The sequence below is a fragment of the Carya illinoinensis genome, chromosome 16 (genome assembly GCF_018687715.1).
Source record: "Carya illinoinensis cultivar Pawnee chromosome 16, C.illinoinensisPawnee_v1, whole genome shotgun sequence".
Taxonomy (NCBI): Eukaryota; Viridiplantae; Streptophyta; class Magnoliopsida; order Fagales; family Juglandaceae; genus Carya; species Carya illinoinensis.
Genome location: NC_056767.1, coordinates 29,417,568 through 29,431,688, shown reverse-complemented (window position 1 = coordinate 29,431,688; position 14,121 = coordinate 29,417,568). Strand labels below are relative to the sequence as shown.

The window sequence follows — 14,121 nt, the reverse complement described above, 5'->3', positions numbered from 1 at the left end:
ATATCCCAAATGCTTAAAACATACTCCATACAAAAAAACCAATTGAACAACTAAAATCACAACACTAGTCCAAAATAGTTATGATCCAAAAGTACTGGAGATGCAACTCCATCGTACAAGTAGTAATTTAACTTCTATATTAACATTATCGACGCACCGTCGTTCAATCGACTGTATCTAGTTGGTCAGCTCCTGATCCTCCTTCAGGTCCTGTAACAAGATCTACCATTCGGGGGGAATGGTAGTTGGGACTACCACAGTGAGATTTGATTTCAAATCTCAGCAAGTTAACAAAAAACTTCCACACATGCTAATGATGCATGGATGACAGTAAAAACATAAATGCATAATCAAATTCATAATTAATTAAAGCATAACTTAGCGTACAACATAGCATAATTGACATAACTTAAATTGAAACATGAACTGAACTTGACTTGACATGAACTTGATCTGAAACTTGACTTAGCATGAACTTACTCTGAAACTTGAATTAACATGAAAAATACATACTCCACAGTTGTTGTGGCCCCATGTATTCTACGTGTAAATACATACTCCACAGTTGTTGTGGCCCCATGTATTCTACGCAAACTTGACTTAACATGAAAAATACATACTCCACAGTTGTTGTGGCCCCATGTATTCTACGTGTAAATACATACTCTACAGTTATTGTGGCCCCATGTATTCTACACATCACAATGCTGTTAAATACAGACTCCACAGTTGTTGTGGCCCCATGTATTCTACGTGTAAATATATACTCCACAGTTGTTGTAGCCCCATGTATTCTATACAAACTGAATGTACTCAAGATGAAACGTGACTGGAAAACGAAAGGACTGGAGCCCTGACGTAACATAACGTGATTTGAACATAACTTGAAATACATGACCAACTTGAGATAGAAACATTTCGTAACATGGCATAACATATAATAGACAACATATTTAACATGACATATTTGTAATGTACAGTAATACATGACAGAATATATTATGTAACAGATAAAAATTGATGACAGAATAAATTCTGTATAATAGATAATTACGTGATAACTTGGCATAGCATGATATATATGATAACATACATACATACACTGTAGTTCCTTTACTTAGCACACATACACAGTAGACTGCCAGTAAGTTAAAAGCTAACTTACCTCGATCTCCGCGTTTCTTATAAAACTTCAAGTGCGATCACGAGGAACTGTAATTAGTGATTCTAAAAGTTAGAACTAAATCACTAATAATTTGAAATATGGAAAATACTAACTTAAAGAGTAAAATTTTCATTTTACTCTCTACATGTGGGAAAATGACCGTTTTACCCATAACTTAAGGATTTTGCATACTAACTCCAAAAGTTTTCAAAATTTACATTCCTCATGTAAATTTTGTCCTAAACTTAAATATCAACTCAGAAAAATTTAAAACAAAACACAACTATGAAACACACACTATGGCCGAAACATCCATAGGCCATTTCCCTTGATTTTTTTGTTGCAATTCTTTTCAACTTCAAAACTCATGCTTAAACCAAAATTTTACAACAAACATCTTCCAATCCTAAGTTCAAAACCATACTTAAAACATCCATTTAGAAAAAGCTAATAATCAACACCAAACTTTTTTGTAAAAAGATCCAAGCACTTGAATCACAAGTTTTGACCTTAAATCAAAACATCTCCAAGAGTTTCAAAAATCAAATCTTACTTCTAACATATTCATAATATCATCCTAACATCAACCATGCTTTAAATCATCAAACCAAAGTCACCAAAATCACAAAATAACATTTGGAGTTTTTGGTTTTACACTTAGTCCAAAAACAGAAACTTTTTCCTCAACTAGTTTTGATAAATCTCTTGATCTATGACTTATAAATATATGATCTTCAAACCAAACCATCACATGGTTTAAAAAGATGTCCTAAAACATATATAAGCTTCTAATTCAAGATCACATGGTTAGAAATTAACCAAAACATAAATTTAGCCAAGAATATCCACACTTTGGCTTATTTGAATATCTCTTTACATAAAATTTCATATCTTTGAAACTAACATCAAATATCTTCAAAATAATAATATAACATGTATATAAGATACTTAGGATCCTCCAATAAAATTATTAAAGTCATTAGAATAGGTTTAGACCACCAAAGAGTTAAACTTTCTCAAAACAGAAACTGTTTTTCTTCTTCCAGTTTCTAAGTTTCTAAATCTAAGAAAATCTTTCATCAAACCTTTAATCATGCAAAAATCCTCAACCAATAGTCACATATACATGTTAACAATACTCCATAAAAATTTCGGACCAATATCTATCCATTAGCTTGGTCAAAAACTCCAAACTATAACATATTCTCCAGTTTATCTCCCAGAATGACCTTTCTATAGTTTACACAATAGTTGACTGACCAAATAATCTTCAAATGGGGCAAATAAGATATTCATGTAAACTAGACTCAAAAAGGAACAACAAATATGAAGGAGACTTTATGATAAAACACTTACAACAGCTTCGAAATGAGCGTGCAAAAGAACTCCTAAAAACTATCCGAGAGAGAGTGTTTGATAATCTTTTATTGGAAGGTGTAATTGAAGATAAGTTCATGGGTGCTGGCTGGACATATTTATGGACGAGATAAGGGAGGTGATAAGGCTGGAGTTGAGAGTTGAGTGTGGTTTTCTCCTACCCAAAATATCTATAAAAGATTATCTCATAATCTTCTATCCAATAATATCTACAAAAAATCAACTTAAGATACTTTTATCTAATAATATCTATAAAAATCAACTCAAAATATTTTTACCCAATAATATTCACGAAAATTACCTCAAGATATTTCTTTTTATCCAATAATATCTACAGTTTTGAATAGACGTTTTGTCCGAAAATATGAAAAAATGTTATTGCGCCATAAGACTTTAAATAACCCTCCGAGTCTAATGGCACAAATCATAATAAATTTTGACACTTCTAACTATCTCCAATAATCAAAAACACACTTCTGATACTATAGTAAATAATAACACTAACTATGTAGTTAGACAAAAACCTATACGATTAATGGATTCGTGAAAACTTATGGGGTTTTCACGAGGTTCCTAAAGTTAATAGAAATTTCACAATTGAATTTCTAGCGGGCTATTACAATCTCCCCTCCTAAAAAAAAGATTTCGTCCTTGAAATCAAAGTAAGAAATAACAATTCAAAAGTTAAGGAAACACATATACTTTATTGATATTCGAATAACGAAGTACAACGTCTGATATTGTCAGTCTCGTACAAGTGAACCACAAAGTATCAATTAAGCAAAAGCCCAAAACAACTCTGCAAGACTGAATTTAGATGTCAAACAACTGGGGGTACTTGGCTCGCATATCAACTTCCTTCTCCCAAGTCGCCTCTTGAATATTATGATTTTTCCAAAGTACTTTGACCAACGGGATCTTACGGTTCCGCAACTCTTTATCTTTCCAGTCAAGAATTTGCATTGGCTTCTCTTCATAGGTCAAGTTGGGTTGTAAAGGTATGCTATCGGGATCCACTATCATTGGTGTCTGATTCCCAAAACTCTTTTTCAAAGAAGACACGTGGAAAACATTATGAATTCCATGGAACTCAGTTGGCAATTCCAAACGATATGCAACTACTCCCACTTTCTCCACTATCTCATAGGGTCCCACATATCTCGGACTTAACTTGTTTTTCACTCCGAAACGACTTACTCCTCTCATAGGAGATACCTTCACATAGACCCAATCTCCAACTTTAAAATCTAGGCTCCTCCTTCGATTATCAGCGTAGCTCTTCTGTCGACTTTGTGCTGTTTTCATCCTTTCTTTAATCAAGTGTACTTGGTCCTTAATCTCTTGTAAGACTTCTGGTCCAACTACTTTGCTTTCCCCTACTTCATCCCAATACAGAGGTGATCTACACTTTCTACCATACAAGGCTTCATATGGTGCCATTTGAATAGTGGCCTGGAAACTATTGTTATAAGCAAATTCTACCAAAGGTAATTGTTTCTCCCAATTCCCTTCGTAATCCAAAACACAGGCTCTTAGCATATCTTCCAAAGTTTGAATCGTCCTTTCTGTCTGTCCATCTGTTTGTGGGTGGTATGCACTACTAAACCTCAGACTAGAGCCCATCGATTCTTGTAAACTTTTCCAGAAGCGTGACGTAAAACGAGGGTCTCTATCTGATACGATCGTCTTAGGCACTCCATGCAATCTGACAATCTCTGCTATATAAATTCTCGTCAATCTTTCTAGAGAATCTGTATTCTTAATGGGTATGAAGTGAGCACTTTTTGTCAAACGATCAACTATTACCCAGATAGTATTATTTTCGGCTGAGGTCCGTAGAAAGCCTACTATAAAATCCATGGAAATATCCTCCCATTTCCATTCTGGGATTGGCAATGACTGCAATTTACGGCTGGCTTTTGGTGCTCTGCTTTTACTAATCTACAGACAGAACATTTGTTCACAAATTCTGCTACGTCCTTCTTCATTCCTTCCCACCAAAAAGACTGTTTCAAATCCTGATACATTTTTGTACTACCAGGATGAGCAGTGTAAGGTGTGTTATGAGCTTCCTTTAGTACTTTTTCCTTTAACTCTTCATCTGCTGGAATGACTCTTCGGTCCTTGTAATACAGAGTCCCATCCTCTCTGAGGCTAAAGTCCACTGGTCCTTTTGACTTTTCGATCTTTTTTACAACTTCCGCAAGTTTACTGTCCTTCTTTTGACGGTCTTTCAGTTCTTCCCAGTCCAATGGAATGAATTCTTGGATTGTAGTCAACATGGTTTCCTGACTACGGTTTCTAATCAACAGTTTTCTCATACTACATAAGAGGGAATTTACTTCTGATGAAGGAACTGATGAAGCTTCTTGTCTGCTCTTGCGGCTTAAAGCATCAGCTACCACGTTGGCCTTTCCAGGATGATACTTGATGTCGCACTGATAGTCGCTGATTAATTCCAGCCATCTTCTTTGCCTCATATTAAGATTCTTCTGCTCAAACAGGTACTTTAGGCTTTTGTGATCCGTGAAGACTTCACACTTCTCGCCATACAAATAATGTCTCCAAATCTTAAGAGCAAAAACTACTGCAGCTAATTCCAAATCATGAGTAGGATAATTCTGTTCGTGATTCTTCAGTTGTCGTGAAGCATAAGCAACCACTTTCCCTTCTTGCATTAGCACACATCCGAGTCCTGCCTTAGATGCATCGCTATATACCACAAAAGATTTAAGAGGTTCCGGCAGTGTAAGTACCGGTGCGGTGGTAAGTCTTTTCTTCAACTCAAGAAAACTTGTTTCGCACTTATCATTCCAAGTAAATTTCACATTTTTCTTAGTCAGGGCGGTGAGTGGTCCAGACAAACGGGAGAATCCTTCCACAAATCTCCTATAGTAACCGGCCAGTCCTAAGAAACTTCGGATCTCATGCACACTGGTCGGTCTTTGCCAGTTCGTTACGGCTTCAATCTTGCTCGGGTCTACTGCTACTCCTCTACTAGAGATCACATGACCTAGAAATTTTACTTCTTCCAGCCAGAACTCACACTTACTAAGTTTGGCATAAAGTTTCTGATCCTTAAGTATAGTTAAAGCCATGCTTAGATGATGTCTGTGTTCCTCCTTGTTCTTAGAGTAGATTAAGATGTCATCAATGAATACGACAACAAAATTATCCAAATAAGGTCTGAATATTTTGTTCATCATGTCCATGAATGCGGCTGGAGCATTGGTTAACCCAAAAGGCATCACTAAAAACTCGAAGTGGCCATACCTTGTCCTAAAGGCAGTTTTCAGCACATCTTGATCCTTGACTTTTAGCTGATGATACCCGGATCTCAGGTCAATCTTTGAAAACACTGCTGCTCCTTGCAATTGATCCAAAAAATCATCGATTCTGGGTAATGGGTATCTATTCTTAATCGTCACTTTATTCAACTCTCTATAGTCTATACACATCCTCATAGATCCATCTTTTTTCTTCACAAATAACACAGGTACTCCCCACGGTGAAGAACTAGGGCGGATAAAACCCTTCTCCAAAAGTTCTTCCAATTGTAGCTTGAGCTCCTTCAACTCGGTAGGGGCCATACAATATGGCGCCTTGTGAGTTGGAGTTGTTGCCGGCTCCAACTCTATTTGGAATTCTACTTCTCTATCCGGTGGTAAACCAGGTAACTCATCAACGAAAACTTCAGGAAAGTCTTCAACCACAGGTATCCCTTGGATTCCTATAGTTTTGGTTGTATCCTCTACGGTTATCAATAGAAACGCTGAGGCTCCATCATCAATACACTTCCTAGCTTGCAACGCCGAGATCAAAGGTGGGGTGGCCTTAACTGATGTTCCTGCGTAACTCATCCTGTCTTCAGTTGGAGGTTCAAACACAACCTCTCGTTTCCGACAGTCTATCTTAGCGTAGTGCTTGAAAAGCTAGTCCATCCCCAAAATCAGGTCAAATTCCATCTGACCGAATACTAACAAGTTAGCCTTCAGTGTCCTTCCTTCTAGCTCTAACGGACAATCATTAACTAAACGGGTACAAGATACTGTATTCCCATCGGAAATTAATACTACAACCCGTCGTGGTAATAGTTCAGTTTGCAAATTACAAATTCGTGCAAACGCTGCAGACACAAAGGACTGCGACGCACCTAAATCGAATAGTGCACAAGCCGAGAACCTAAACAAATTAACCCTTCCTAAAAAAAAATATATACACCAATATTAATACTAATTCTAACACATTCATAATACCTGCAACATCATAAATACTAAAATGAAAGAAAAAAAAATATAAAATAAAAAAAATACCAGTCATGACGCCAGCTTCATCAGTTTCAGGTGCGTCAACATCAAAATCACCGGGTGTTACTGCATACACTCGTGCCGGGATGTGGGGTCTTGGCTTGCGATCACCAGCTCCACTACCTTGTTTGGCGTTAGGACAATCTCTAATTATATGTCCTGGTTTTCCACATCGGTAACAGACTCCATATCCCTTGTAACATTCTCCAGAATGAAGCTTACCACACTTAGGGCATGGTGAATAAAATGACGGCTTCTGTCCTCCAATCATTATTCCCTTGCCTTTCTCCGGACTAGAAAAGGCCTCTTTTTCTCAGCACTACTGCTTGTAGTAAATGGCATGGCCCTCTTTCGATCGGTCATGTTCTGGATCGCCAATTCCTTCTGCTCAGCCTCTGCTATTGTCGCTACATTTACCAACTCTTGGTAATTCTCTATTCTAAGGCAAGCTACTTGACTTCAGATTCTAGGCAGAAGTCCTGCTTGAAACTTTTGTGCCTGCATCTTTTGAGTTGAAATCAAGTGTGGTGCAAACCTTCCCAATGCCATGAATTTAGCGGCATACTGCTCTACAGTCAAACTACCTTGTGTTAAGGACGCAAATTCCAGGGCTTTCAATTGTTTGACAGAGTCTGGGAAGAATCTGTTGTCAAACTCTTCCTTGAACCTCTCCCAAGACAATGCAGCCATACTACCTAGTTCCCTAACTAGAAGTTGCCTACGTGTATCCCACCATATTCCAGCTTCTCCTTGGAATAGGTATCCAGCATATAGAACCTTTTGGTCCTCAAGACATCCACAAATCTCGTACGTTCTCTCAAGATCTATAATCCATTTCTCAGCTCTCAGTGGTCCTTCATTACCAAAAAAATTTGGGTAACGGTAAAGCATAAACTTCTCATATGGACAACCCCTAACTTCGAGTCTAGGTGCGTTCACTTGTTGCTGGTGCTGATGTCCAAGAATGTCAGTCAGCATACGCACAGCTTCAGCTAATCCTCCATCCATCGGGGAATCATGATTCTCCTGATTGATACCACCTTCAGGGTTTTGAGGTATTCTACCATGAGTCATTTGTCCCTTCCTGTAACACACGAGGATACATATTACAATCACATAATATCTCTCATACCTTTAAGAAATTCAAGCCTAATGACAACTAAATTTCAAACCTAATATTTGGTGCATTTCCTAAGGACATGTGGATTTATTGCCCAGAGACGTATTGCTCTGATACCACCCTGTGATGCCCCCAAATTCCGTTTGGGATCGAACGGAAATTTGAAGCGTCGAGACATGCAACACAAGGTTACCTGCCCCCGTTCATGACATATAAGATGCAATGTTCCTAACATGCATCTAACAATATGCAATATTCGCAGCGGATAATTTTTTTTTTTTTTAGCAATACTATGCACCAAATTGAAAATATCCCAAATGCTTAAAACATACTCCATACATAAAAACCTATTGAACAACTAAAACCACAACACTAGTCCAAAATAGTTATGATCCAAAAGTACTGGAGATGCAACTCCATCGTACAAGTAGTAATTTAACTTCTATATTAACATTAACGACGCACCGTCGTTCAATCGACTGTATCTAGTTGGTCAACTCCTGATCCTCCTTCAGGTCCTGTAACAAGATCTACCATTCGGGGGGAATGGTAGTTGGGACTACCACAGTGAGATTTGATTTCAAATCTCAGCAAGTTAACAAAAAACTTCCACACATGCTAATGATGCATGGATGACAGTAAAAACATAAATGCATAATCAAATTCATAATTAATTAAAGCATAACTTAGCGTACAACATAGCATAATTGACATAACTTAAATTGAAACATGAACTGAACTTGACTTGACATGAACTTGATCTGAAACTTGACTTAGTATGAACTTACTCTGAAACTTGAATTAACATGAAAAATACATACTCCACAGTTGTTGTGGCCCCATGTATTCTACGTGTAAATACATACTCCACAGTTGTTGTGGTCCCATGTATTCTACGCAAACTTGACTTAACATGAAAAATACATACTCCACAGTTGTTGTGACCCCATGTATTCTACGTGTAAATACATACTCCACAGTTATTGTAGCCCCATGTATTCTACACATCACAATGCTGTTAAATACACACTCCACAGTTGTTGTGGCCCCATGTATTCTACGTGTAAATATATACTCCACAGTTGTTGTGGCCCCATGTATTCTATACAAACTGAATGTACTCAAGATGAAACGTGACTGGAAAACGAAAGGACTGGAGCCCTGACGTAACATAACGTGATTTGAACATAACTTGAAATACATGACCAACTTGAGATAGAAACATTTCGTAACATGGCATAACATATAATAGACAACATATTTAACATGACATATTTGTAATGTACAGTAATACATGACAGAATATATTATGTAACAGATAAAAATTGATGACAGAATAAATTCTGTATAATAGATAATTACGTGATAACTTGGCATAGCATGATATATATGATAACATACATACATACACTGTAGTTCCTTTACTTAGCACACATACACAGTAGACTGCCAGTAAGTTAAAAGCTAACTTACCTCGATCTCCGCGTTTCTTATAAAACTTCAAGTGCGATCACGAGGAACTGTAATTAGTGATTCTAAAAGTTAGAACTAAATCACTAATAATTTGAAATATGGAAAATACTAACTTAAAGAGTAAAATTTTCATTTTACCTCTACATGTAGAAAAATGACCGTTTTACCCATAACTTAAGGATTTTGCATACTAACTCCAAAAGTTTCCAAAATTTACATTCCTCATGTAAATTTTGTCCTAAACTTAAATATCAACTCAGAAAAATTTAAAACAAAACACAACTATGAAACACACACTATGGCCGAAACATCCATTGGCCATTTCCCTTGATTTTTTTGTTGCAATTCTTTTCAACTTCAAAACTCATGCTTAAACCAAAATTTTACAACAAACATCTTCCAATCCTAAGTTCAAAACCATACTTAAAACATCCATTTAGAAAAAGCTAATAATCAACACCAAACTTTTTTGTAAAAAGATCCAAGCACTTGAATCACAAGTTTTGACCTTAAATCAAAACATCTCCAAGAGTTTCAAAAATCAAATCTTACTTCTAACATATTCATAATATCATCCTAACATCAACCATGCTTTAAATCATCAAACCAAAGTCACCAAAATCACAAAATAACATTTGGAGTTTTTGGTTTTACACTTAGTCCAAAAACAGAAACTTTTTCCTCAACTAGTTTTGATAAATCTCTTGATCTATGACTTATAAATATATGATCTTCAAACCAAACCATCACATGGTTTAAAAAGATGTCCTAAAACATATATAGGCTTCTAATTCAAGATCACATGGTTAGAAATTAACCAAAACATAAATTTAGCCAAGAATATCCACACTTTGGCTTATTTGAATATCTCTTTACATAAAATTTCATATCTTTGAAACTAACATCAAATATCTTCAAAATAATAATATAACATGTATATAAGATACTTAGGATCCTCCAATAAAATTATTAAAGTCATTAGAATAGGTTTAGACCACCAAAGAGTTAAACTTTCTCAAAACAGAAACTGTTTTTCTTCTTCCAGTTTCTAAGTTTCTAAATCTAAGAAAATCTTTCATCAAACCTTTAATCATGCAAAAATCCTCAACCAATAGTCACATATACATGTTAACAATACTCCATAAAAATTGCGGACCAATATCTATCCATTAGCTTGGTCAAAAACTCCAAACTATAACATATTCTCCAGTTTATCTCCCAGAATGACCTTTCTATAGTTTACACAATATTTGACTGACCAAATGATCTTCAAATGGGGAAAATAAGATATCCATGTAAACTAGACTCAAAAAGGAACAACAAATATGAAGGAGACTTTATGATAAAACACTTACAACAGCTTTGAAATGAGCGTGCAAAAGAACTCCTAAAAACTGTCCGAGAGAGAGTGTTTGATAATCTTTTATTGGAAGGTGTAATTGAAGATAAGTTCATGGGTGCTGGCTGGACATATTTATGGACGAGATAAGGGAGGTGATAAGGCTGGAGTTGAGAGTTGAGTGTGGTTTTCTCCTACCCAAAATATCTATAAAAGATTATCTCATAATATTCTATCCAATAATATGTACAAAAAATCAACTTAAGATATTTTTATCTAATAATATCTATAAAAATCAACTCAAAATATTTTTACCCAATAATATTCACGAAAATTACCTCAAGATATTTCTTTTTATCCAATAATATCTACAGTTTTGAATAGACGTTTTGTCCGAAAATATGAAAAAATGTTATTGCGCCATAAGACTTTAAATAACCCTCCGAGTCTAATGGCACAAATCATAATACATTTTGACACTTCTAACTATCTCCAATAATCAAAAACACACTTCTGATACTATAGTAAATAATAACACTAACTATGTAGTTAGACAAAAACCTATACGATTAATGGATTCGTGAAAACTTATGGGGTTTTCACGAGGTTCCTAAAGTTAATAGAAATTTCACAATTGAATTTCTAGCGGGCTATTACAGGAGGAGATTAAAATTTGTGTTAGAATACATGATGGATGGAATTGGAATGTCTTATGTACTCAACATATAAGATTTGATAGGACGGGCTCAGACCATATATTGATGGGATGCCTTGTGCTGCCTTCCGATGAAGCGGGCACTTCATGGTTTATATTTGAATGTGATGCATGGTTAGTGGTCTTTAGAAGTGTTAGGGTCCATTTCCTAAATAAGCATGAAGAGAAGGCAAGAGATAATACTGATGTTGGTGTGCTCCACGAAGATGTTGGTGGCCATTTTGATGCATTCAATAAAAAAATTGAAAGTTGGGGAGATTTAATGGATGATCATGATATTGCACGAGGCGTCGTGATGAATATGACTGCAACCTGAAGCCCCAATTGGTACACTCAACAAAAGAGGCATTCCTTGGCATCAGAACAATATAATTAGAGAATGACGATGAGAACAAGGACCAATCCCATCCGATGTAGGAGTCTACTCCACCACTTGCTAGGCTTTGGTCCATCGATCTTATCCGGGTCCGCCTCGAGAGTATAGCAGCCTATTTTCTGCAATGTTTTCTTCGATACTTGTGCCTTTACTTGCGATTTTGATTCGAATAGGGAGGTCGATCGTACGACTTCCCACGGCCATACCAAGGTCTGTCTCGGTTTTCTCTCTCCCTCATTGCGTTTTCTCACCAATTCATACTGGGATTTGACCTTGTTTTTCAATGTTACAAAGCTTCTCGGACATCTCTAGGCAGCTCCATCTCGCTCTCGAATACGACCAACCACCGCTCCAAGATTGGGTAGGGTAGTCTGTCTCGGTTATGTTCTTTGGAATCATAATTGAGATGATGATGCATTTATTGGGATTTTGCGGGGTTTTCTTATTTTTTATAAATTGGAGGAGTTCAATTCGCTATCCATGCTACAAACAATTGTTCATGTGGAATTTCATAGCTGTAAGTGTGTATGAAGAATCTGGAGATATGAAGATGTCACTGCGACTCGCATTGAAGGAATCTCTTAAGGGTTTTTTTTTTTTTTTTTTGTGCCGATGAAATTCCGTGTGCCACTCTTTTCAAATTAATGGGTCTGCTTGTGCACACAAAAAGAAGAATTTCATGCCTTTTATAATTTCTGATAGAAAGCATGCATAATCGTTTTCTATTTTACATTTTAGTAACAAGTATTTGTTTTCTCATGCTATCTATTAGATATATTACTTTTTAGGACTTAAAAGCTTAATTTGGGCTGCCCTTCACTTTCTTTTGTTGTTCTGCATTTATGGCTCCCAACTTCCTCCTAGTTCATTTTTCCCTTTTGGACATTGTTTTGTTTTTTTGCTTTGTGTGTGCAGTTGTCAGTAACAAAGGAGCTTGATTTTCTACAGCATTTATCTGTGTTTCAAGTTGGCAAGAATTGATATCATTGGCAGATTTGAGAAGAAAGGGTTTCATTTGAAAGGTAATATCTTTTTGCCCTTGATTGGGTTCAACCCATTCCTGGAGATTTGTAGTTGAAATTGGGAAGTAGCTTTATCTAATTACTTAATTACTTGGCATTGTTTGTTCTCTCTCTTGTAGCCGTTGATCTTAGTTATTATTACGATCTATAAGTATTTTGTTGATAAATTAGTTATATAATTCACATCTCTTATTAAATAAATAGCATGGACATGGTAGATGTTCTGGCTTGAAAATACCACTCGATGCTCTTAAAAAGTCTGGAAATGAAAAGAAGCAGTAGCATCTATTTTATTGCAATCAACAAGAGCAATGCACTTACAAGTTAGTTCTTGGATTTATTTGCTTGAAAGAGACATCAATTTTCAGACTGATAGCACTAGCATCAATTTTCAGTGCACCACATAGACAGATAACACTATATAGGAATCTTTTTCAGTATACTATCTAGGTGTATGGTTCTTATATGGGTTGTTTGGTTGTAAATGATGAGACTATTTTGTCGTAAATAGGAGTACGTGACAGTGCATGATGGAGCCATAGTCAAGGCAAGGTGTGAGGTTGAGTTACCACAATAGCAGCAGCAACAACAGGTGGGGTTCAATGCCACTACTTTGCAGACTGAGAGCAAAAAAGAAGAAAAAAGTTTGGCCTGGGAAAAGTGCTAATTTCAGAATTGCTGTTGGTCTTATTTTGGGTCATATGCTAGGTATGCTATGGTAAAGTTGTTTGATTGACTACGGGTGATGTAACCCAGCAGAAAAGAAAAAAGTAGGAAAAAAAGAGGCTAGGGACACAGAGAAGAAACTTTGACAAACAAACAAAAAAATAGTTTGGGCATTTTTGTATGTTTCTTAGAAAGAAAGGCTTATATCCTGTAAATTGACGTTCTTGACTCTATGTAAACTCCATGGTTAACTTAAAAAAATCCCCCATAATAGGCCCAAAGTCTCCAACCAACTCACTCCCAAAACAACATCACACCCTCCCAAAGATAATAAGTAAAAAGATGGAGCAATCTGGTTGTAACCCTGTTACAGAATCCTTCGCTGTGAATCAGCTCATCATTAGCTATCTTTGCCCTGCCTCTTGTAGAAACTAGAATTGTTTTTGTAATTTTATTAGCCTAAATAATTACTTTGGCTTGTTTATCATGTTTTGCAGGAGAAAGAATAACCAATGTATCAAGTCATGTCCCTGAAGTTTTGTAGAAACAATATTGTGGTTG

At 36.2% G+C, this 14,121-nt stretch overlaps 1 long non-coding RNA gene across 1 annotated transcript; it reads left to right on the top strand.

The window, feature by feature from the left end:
- Positions 1-12,192: 12,192 nt before the first annotated feature.
- Positions 12,193-12,932, top strand: LOC122299147. Its single transcript, XR_006239608.1, has 2 exons — positions 12,193-12,233; positions 12,788-12,932. It is a non-coding gene; the product is annotated as an uncharacterized LOC122299147 (long non-coding RNA).
- The last annotated feature ends 1,189 nt before the right edge of the window (positions 12,933-14,121 follow it).